Here is an 8530-nt window from a genome sequence, read left to right on the forward strand (position 1 = left end):
CTCAGAATTATTTGATGGGATTTTAATATTGTATTATTTTTCAACATAGGCTGGCAAATAGTTTTGGATCCCTGAGAGGATGATGGGGGACCCCCAGAGGTCATAGATTCCCCACTCCAGATGATGGAATTTAGCAAGAAAAGGTGAGTAGGCAGAATTTTTGGACCTGCAGGATTCTTAGAAATACATCCCGCCTAAAAGGCACCCTCCCAACCAGAGGTGGGTTTCAAAGATTTTTACCACTGGTTTGCCCAATGCACACATGCTTGCATCGTGAGCACACCTTCTATGCATGTGCCTGGCCTTCCATGCATGCGTTTTGCTCTCACGCGTGCCTTCTGCACATGTGTCCAGCCACAAAAACGTGGCTAAATAGGACAGCATAGTGCCGGGGCAAGTGGGCAGGCCCACCTGCCATCTCCGCTACCGGTTCACCCTTTTTGTACAACTACAATGCTAGTTGTAGCATTTCAATATTTTTACAAATGTCTTATGGTTAATGGTGGTGTCCAAGTTGCACTCTTGTAAATAGATACAATTTGTTTTGCTTTTCCAGTGTAATTACTCTTTAATTAAACAGTTTAAAAATATTGAATTCAGGTGGGACAGGAAGGCTGATAGAGAGCAAAGGAAATTTCTTTGGGCCATATTTGTTTTGCCCCAAATGCAACTAATGTGTGTAAATACAGTAAGTTCAGGTTACAAGTTATATAGTTTTTTGCTGCTACTTTCTGGTTCCTTTCAAGTAACACTTTTATGCTATACTGCCTTGCTTCCTTCATGGAATTTAGAATATAAAATATTTCCTGCATATAATTGCAGATGAATTTAAGATCAAAGCAAAATCTAAATAGATCTTCAATACATATGTTTATAGAAGAATACTTCTCAGGAGCTTATTCTAGCAAATAGAGCTTTGAATAAAATTAAGTTAGCATGTTACAAAGGATGACCTTCCTACATAGATTATACTGAAATAAAGCATCTAAAACAGGATTAACAACGACTAGCATTCATAAATTCACTGCATTTCCTATTTAAACAACATTCCCTATTTAAATCTCCAAGCTATTGGTTCAGTGAGCGTTTGTTACATTTGCAAATTTTCCCACCACTTTGGTTTAGAATCTGTGCAAAGGTTGCCCTACCCTGGTACTCATCTGCTCTATCAGGGGAAATACAATATTGTCACGGATCAAAGATGAAAATTATCAGATCCTGGGGAGCCACAGACATACCCCCAAATCATTCTATTTTGCTAGTGTTGCTCTGAAGCTTCTGGATAACCTCTTATAGAACATGTTGCAATAACACAATCCAATTACTGAAGCAATCTTTTCTGCTGCCTAAAAATTTGGAAAAAAAGCAGTTTGACAACAGTGAGGAAAAACCCTACATTTTGTCTCATTCTTTGGTTTCAGTTTAATTTTAAAAAGTAGTCAGAGACTCTGACTTGCATGTCATTCATCAGTACCATCGAAGTTTTGCCTTGCAACAAATTCACAAATTAAGTTCTCTTTCATTATGTAACCTTCCCGCTAAATGGGCAAAGGCATTTTAAAAACCATGTAAAAGTTGTGTTTGTATGTGATAACAGCATCCACTTGAGGTATAGAAAAGAGGATGCTAATGGATCTGTTTACCATAGACTGGATCAGGTTACCCTGCAATTCTGTGCCTATTATTCTGAGCACAGTAGGGGAAGGGATAATTTTTTAATGGACAGGACTCTCTGTGAGGTCATGCAGGCCAGACACTGAAGCACATTTAATTCTGTGTTAATGCAAAAGGCCCTTGGACTTCTAGCTTTCACATGAGAACACCCTTTCCTTCATAAACTTCTTTTAAAATAGAGAGCATGAACTATCCTTTAAGAGTGTGGTGGCGCAGTGGTTAGAATGCAGTATTGCAGGCCAACTCTGCCCAAAACCTGGAGTTTGACCCTGACCAGCTTGAGCTTAACTCAGCCGTCTATCCTTCCGAGGTCGGTAAAATGGGGAGCCAGATTGTTGGGGGGGCAATATGCTGACTCTGTAAACCGCTCAGTGAGGGCTGCAAAGCACTGTGAAGTGATATATAGCAAGTACTATTGCTATTGTTCATACTATTCTGGCAGGAAAATGTTCTTGAGCCTAACATCTCTGGAGGGAGTCAGATTGAGAAAGCTTTCTCTTGCAGCTGGTCAAGGTTCAGATTTTAAAGAAAAAGAAAAATGGGTTTGGGAAGGACAAGGTCATGGAACTGAGGGAAGGGATTAAATCAGGGGTGAAATGCTCCTGGTTTGGACCGGATCGCCTGATCCGGTAGCGATGGCGGCGGGTGGTTTGGAGAACCGGTAGCAAAAATCCCTGTGTGCCCTCCCCCCCATGCCCAGCTGAGCAGAGCTATCATCAGAGGCTTTTTTTTTTTTTACTTTTAAAAGCATTTTTTCTACAACCTCTTCGACCAAAAAAATGCTTTTAAAAGTAAAAAAAAAAAAAAAAGCCTCTGATGATCGTGCAGCTCAGCTGGGATCGTCAGAGGCTTTTAAAAGCAGTTTTTCTACAACCTCTTCGGCTGAGGAAGTTGTAGAAAAAATGCTTTTAAAAGAAAAAAAGCCTCTGATAATCAGGCAACTCAGCTGGGATTGTCAGACCCTTTTAAAAGCATTTTTTAACAACCTCTTCGCCCCCCCCCACCAAGCCACGCCCACAGAACTGGTAATAACATTTAATTTTACATTTCACCATTGGATCAAATGATCAACAACTTGACCCCTGGTCTGCCAATTTTGTACTTGTGTTGTGACTGTCTTGTTTCATCCTCTTCTGAATAAACGAGATGGTGAATAGAGGATGCCTGTCAAAGTCACCATGCACCATCACTCTATGGTTCTTCACAAGAAAATATCAGCCAATGGAAGAGGCAGACACTTTCTCCCAAAGCTTATTTCTGGGTATTGAGTTGAATACCGCCCCCACATTGTAGAAAGTTAGCACCCACTCCTCTCCTAAAAGAATGAAATATTTTGAGAAATATTAAAAAGGCAGAATATTATATTTCCCTGGATGAGAAATGGAGAAACATGCTCTTGGAAAGCAGCCCCCACTTTTCTTAATAGCCCTCAGTAGATGTCAGCACTTAAGAGATAAAGAGATAGCTAGCTCTATTCATAAGCAAATTCCCTCCAGCAAGGTTGGAACAAAGGTAGGATTAGGGCATGGGTGGGTTCTACTTACCTTTACTACCAGTTCGCAATGGGATCCAATGCGCAGATCTCCAATGACGACATCCGGGTTGGTGGGTTGGGCCTCCCGCTGGTTTTCCTACCGGTTCTTGCAAATTGGTCCAGACCGGGGGCAACCCACCACTGGATTAGCCCACAGCCCCAATAGGAATTGCCTAACAAGGCCCTTCATTGCATCAGCCAAACGTCAACCAAACCTAGCTCAGACAAACTCCTAAGATTTGTATATGGCCCCTTGGGAGTCTGACAACAGCCAATAGAATACATGTTCTTGTACAGGAACAGGAAGCTCAAGTTCAAAGCCCAAGAGAAGGTATAAATACCCCCTCCCCTCTCAACTTCATGTTGTCAGCTGCACCAGAACCACAAACATGTGATCCTGTTCATCTTTCCAATCAGCCTCCAGCCTCCATTTTGTCTCCAGTGCTTTTCTCCTGGACTGGAACATTTTCCATTTTAGGGGAACTGATTTTTCATCTCAGGAACAATGCCTGGAGATTTATTAAAACTGGTAACTCTTTATATTCTGTAACTTTTATTCTTTTGTTATTCTTTTCCTATTCCTATTCTCCTCCCCTCTGGGTGCCTCTATAGGGCATTGCATGCCGAAACAACTAGACACAAAGACTGTCTAGACACAAAGACAGAACTAGATACAAAGACATGCCATCACTCTGCTAAACACCTAATTCCCAATTTAGGCAATGTCTTATGGCTAAAGATATCTACCCATATAGTAGGGTCGTATTGCTATTATCCTTCTCATTTTTCCTATTACCTTCTCCTATTGGTATCTTATGATTTGTCACTTTGTTGTTTGTATGTACACTGAGAGCTTATCCACCAGAGACAAATTTCTTGTGTGTCCAATTACACTTGGCCAATAAAGAATATTCTATGTTTTATTAACTACACACTCTTGGTTAAAACAAGGGTTAGAGCTATACTTTAGTCAAGAGTTCTTATGAGTAGTTTAATTTATGTTAGTGATTGAAAATAGCCCAACATCATACTATTAAGCAGTCCTTTGCACACGGATTGTTTATTCCTAACGATGTTAAAAAAGGAGTGGGACTATATTTTTCACCCTTGCTTTTCCAGATAAGGATTATATGAAGCTTCTGTCACTGTATACTATTAGTGCAGGGAAAGCGCCTCAGAGGGAGACCACAGCTGCGATATAAGGATATCTGCAAGAGGGACCTAAAGGCCCTGGGAATGGACATTAACAACTGGGATACCTTGACCTCCGATCGTTCAGCTTGGAGGCTAAAGATGCAGTATGGCCTTCTCCAATTCGAAGAGTCACTTGCTTGGCAGGCTGAGGCAAAGTAGCAGTTCCGGAACCAGCGAAATCTGGGGGTTGGGCAGGGGACAGAATGTATCTGATATGAATTTTATAAGGGGTGTATGTTAGTTTTTTTTAATTTTGTGGGCCAAATTTATATATTCAATTTTAAATTGTTTTTAAACTTTGTAAATTTATATGTGTTTTAATATGGCTGTACGCCGCCCTGAGTCCTTCGGGAGAAGGGCGGTATAGAAATCTAATAAATCTAATCTAATCTAATCTGCCCTCAGTGTGGAAGGGATTGCCACTCTCGAATTGGCCTTTTTAGTCACACTAGATGCTGTTTTAGGACCTCTTTCTAGAGCATGATACCATAGTCTCTTGAGACTGAAGGATGCCAATGATGTCACTGTATAAATAGTCACTATTTGGGCAGCTACTAACTAAAAGGAAACTACACTGGAAGTCAGAAAGATGAAACCATAAAATCCCAGCAGTGCTGGAACTAGACAAGTAGTCATTTCAATCTTAGTAAACCAAACTTCCTCTGTATTTCTGTGTTCCAACATGTTATCACACTATTATCAGCTTTTTTAAAAAAATCCTTTAGTAATGCAATTTAGATTACACGGTTATTGGCTTCATACTGATTAAATGTTTAAAGAATGACATTATTGCACAACGTGTACCTTAGAGGGCTTCATTTAGTGATTGTTCAAAATTACAACGGCACTGAAAAAAATGACTTATGACCCTTTTTCACAGTTACCACCTTTGTAGCATCCCCATGTTCATGTGATCAAAATCCAGACGCTTGGTAAGTGGTTCATACTTGTGACCATTGCTGTGTTCGAAAGTCATGTGATCACCTTTTGTGACCTTCTGAGAAGCAAAGTCAATGGGGAAGCCAGTTTCACTTAACAACAGTTGCAGCAATTCACTTAACAGCTGTGGCAAGAAAGGTCTAATTTTAAATATCAAAACTCACTTAACAAATTTCTCACTTCACAACAGAAAGTTTTTGCTCAATTGTGGTTGTAAATTGAGGGCTATGGTACCTGTATTTACCCTTTATATAGCCCAGCAGTCACCAACTGGTAGTCTGTGGACCACTGGTGGTCCGTGAGAAAATTTTGGTGGTCCCCAGAAAAATTATTTGCATTTTTTATATTGCACTAAATCAGGGGTCCTCAAACTACAGCCCCTGGGCCGGATATGTGCAATGAACGCTGCAGAGAGTTTACCCCTTTGGGGTCTTTTTATGCGGGTTGGAGGGGGGGAATTCTGATTTGGGATCTGCTTCAGCCTCCTGGTGTGGGGCTTTGGGTGAAGGCTGGAGAGAAGTGCCACTGGTGGTGAAGAGCCAGAGGACCTTGTTCCAGTGTGACTGCCTCAGGGCCTGGAACTGGCTGACCATCTCAGCCTGCTGAGCCTCCAGGCACCGGTACCTGGCCTTGCACTTCCGCAAGTCTTCCCTCTGCTTGGAAAGCCTATGCTCCTAGTCCTCAGTGAGGTGCTTCTGCTGAGCCTCCTTCTCAGCCAGATCCAATTTGAACTGAGCTGTTTTGCCAACTCTTTCTCGTGGTGGCTGCTTAGCTCCAGCAATTGCTTCCTGTTGGGGCCGTAAAGAGCCCGGGCGGGCAGGCAAAGAGTAGCGAATAGAGACTGGCAAGGTGCCCCTCAATGTGAGTGACATCGAGTTGGCCACGCCAGTCACATGACCACTTTGCCATGCCCACCCAGCCGATCATTAGGCAGATCGTATTAGTGGTCCGTGGGATTTAAAATTATGGATTTAGTGGTCCCTGATTTTTGAAAGGTTGGTGACCCTTGATATAGTCTATTCACAGTACATATTACATATTGTTTCTATGAAGCCTCTCTACTTTCTTGCTTACATTCCTTTTCACTCTAGTTACCCATTGGCAGACACATACACTAACCCTCTTCCTCTTCCTCTTCCCTACGTCTATGCAACGCAGCACATAAACAATTTATCCACTTACTGTATCTTTTAACAAAATGGCTAATACAGCTTCCTCCTGGTTTTCTTACCTTCGCTTTTTGTAACTGGGGATGAACCCCTTCTATTGAGAGCACATTCTTTGCTATTCAGCTCCTGCCTAAAAGATGTGTGTGCATGAGTGCACATGTGCGCCCTCCCACACACACACACACAAACAATATTCAGTTTCTTTCATTTATCATTTTGGTCCTTGTAAATATTTACACGCCATAAACAAATCTTACTTCCATGAGTTAAGCAAGTCACATCCCTCTTCTAATTTAAACAATTAGCAATGCTTTCATATTCAATTATGTTTCTTTTCTCTGGTTCATGCATGCTAAATTTATGTATTTATTAAGTATAAAGTGATTTTCTTGATTGCCTTAGGTCATTAATGAAAACATTTCAATATGTTTAAGTTGTTTAGACTGCATCTATATCTGTAATCCTGAAGTGTAGAATAAGGGCAGTGAAATTAAATATTAGAAGAAATATTTTCCAAAATTTCCCCAGAAGAAACTCTCATGGAACCTCACCATGTCTGAGTACTTTGTAACAGAGATCAAATCTAGAACCATAAAGCTATTAAACCTAAATGTTCTATTTCCATAAGGAATGATGAGAATGTAATAACTAGTTCCAGTTTAGACAAAATATTTTTCAGAGAATCACTTCACTGTTTGTATGAATGGCAATTTTTGGTATCTCTAAAAATGGATATTAAAAGAAGCATAATGTCAAATAGTCCCTAAAGAAATAAAAACTAACAGAAACCAAATATAAACTGGAGAGGGTTGTGAGTGATTGCAGCTGTTGGTTGCAATCCAAGTTAAGTGTTTGTCTATAGCAGGACTGCCAAACTCACATCATCACGGTGGTATCATGTGACGTATTGGGAGTTTTTTCCCCTTTGTCAAACCAGGCATGGGTGTGGCCAGCACATGACTCATCCGGCCAGTGGGTCGGGAGTTTGACAGCCCTGGTCTATAGTTATTAAAATGTAGCTGTTCTGACCTTTTGTCCTTCTACTTCAAATTAGAATATGGGTAAATGTTCACTAAGGGGAAAACCCTTGTGTTTTTTTTTTCTTGGCGTTAGTTGTGTGTTTTGGTGATTACAAGCTGCAGATTCCCAAAAAACGTCAGGAGTCTGCTGTTTTTATTTTTGACTTTAGCTGCTAGCTTTACTACCGAATTTCAAAAAGGGAGACCAATGAATATTTGTTCTTTTCTACTTCCTAGCAAATTTTTGGTACAGGTTAATTAATGCTACTTTTGTACCAGACAGAATGCTTTTGAATGTCTGCCAGAAAAAAAATCACACACCATTTGAAGCCTGGTGCAGACATAGCCTAAACCAGGGGGTCGGCAATCTTAAACACTCAGAGAGCCTTTGGACCCATTATCAACAGAAAAGAAAACACCGGGAGCCACAAAACTCTTCCCGTGCCTGACTATTTCCTGAGCGGCCACAAAACTAGCATATGTAGTTGAATTAAAGATTCTGTTTTCTTCTGAAACTTTTCTTTTCTTGGATTTATCCATGGTTGGCTTACCGGGGGTCGAAAAGCTCAATAAATTGTGTGCCGGCGAGTGTCACACACTGGCAGTTGTGACACATATTTTGAGCGACAGGGAGCCACAGCAAAGGGATGAAAGAGCCACATCCGGCTCCAGAGCCACGGGTTGCTGACCCCTGGCCTAAACAAAGGTCGCATTTTATATGCTCCTTAATATTCTTTTTTGGATTTTTAATCATGAACAACTCTTGGAAACTCAAAAGCTTGCAAACTATTTTGTGTACATTGAAGATTGCTTTTTTTTTTTAATTTGATTTATATGCCGCCCTTCTCCGAAGACTCAGGGCGGCTTACAATGTGCTCAGCAATAGCCTTCATCCTTTTGTATATTTATACAAAGTCAGCTTATTGCCCCCACAAACTGGGTCCTCATTTCACCTACCTTAGAAAGGATGGAAGGCTGAGTCAACCTTGAGCCTTGGCGAG

This window comes from Pituophis catenifer, unplaced genomic scaffold (genome assembly GCF_029215685.1).
Source record: "Pituophis catenifer annectens isolate HBS135680 unplaced genomic scaffold, rPitCat1.0.hap2 SCAF_2, whole genome shotgun sequence".
Lineage (NCBI taxonomy): Eukaryota > Metazoa > Chordata > Lepidosauria > Squamata > Colubridae > Pituophis > Pituophis catenifer.